Source organism: Gavialis gangeticus, unplaced genomic scaffold, assembly GCF_001723915.1.
Source record: "Gavialis gangeticus isolate Ggan-Ray unplaced genomic scaffold, GavGan_comp1, whole genome shotgun sequence".
In the NCBI taxonomy this organism is placed as follows: domain Eukaryota; kingdom Metazoa; phylum Chordata; order Crocodylia; family Gavialidae; genus Gavialis; species Gavialis gangeticus.
Window position 1 is genome coordinate 110,021,220 of NW_017729022.1, and position 476 is coordinate 110,021,695.

Below are 476 nucleotides of genomic sequence, written 5' to 3' on the forward strand. Positions count from 1 at the left end.
TTGAGTGATTATTCTTTGTGACACATCTGCCCCTGGCTCTAATGCACGGCAAAAAGCACCGGGGCATTGGCCCTTCCACCTGCGTCCCCCCCTATGCTCCTCTGTTTGCCCTGCCTCGCTCTCCTTCAACGCCCACTTTACTAGTCTTTTTACATCCACTTGACTTATTATTTTTGTTGCATGTGGCCCTGCTGCAGGGCAAAAGGCTTGAGGGGCATTGGCCTTGCCACCTGGGTCCCCCAACTGGATGGCCCTCTGTCTGCCCCCCTTGCTTGCCCCCTCCCTCCCTCGGCTCTGCCTCCAGGGACTCCTAATGCAACAGCCCCAGGATCACAGCATCCCTTGGCACCAAAATGGAGAGAAGTCTTTTTCGACCCAAACAGGAAACTTTGTATCTTGCTTGAATCAGAGAAACAACTCAGCTCCTAAGCTTTTTAAATGTTTTTCTCCTGCCATCCAGTCTGGGGCTTGTCAAG

General features: G+C 52.7%; 1 protein-coding gene across 1 annotated transcript in view; it reads left to right on the top strand.

Annotated features, from left to right (window-relative positions):
- The window catches only part of CDKN1B (cyclin dependent kinase inhibitor 1B), a 25,432-nt gene that overhangs the window by 16,582 nt on the left and 8,374 nt on the right, over positions 1-476 (top strand). The window lies entirely within an intron of this gene.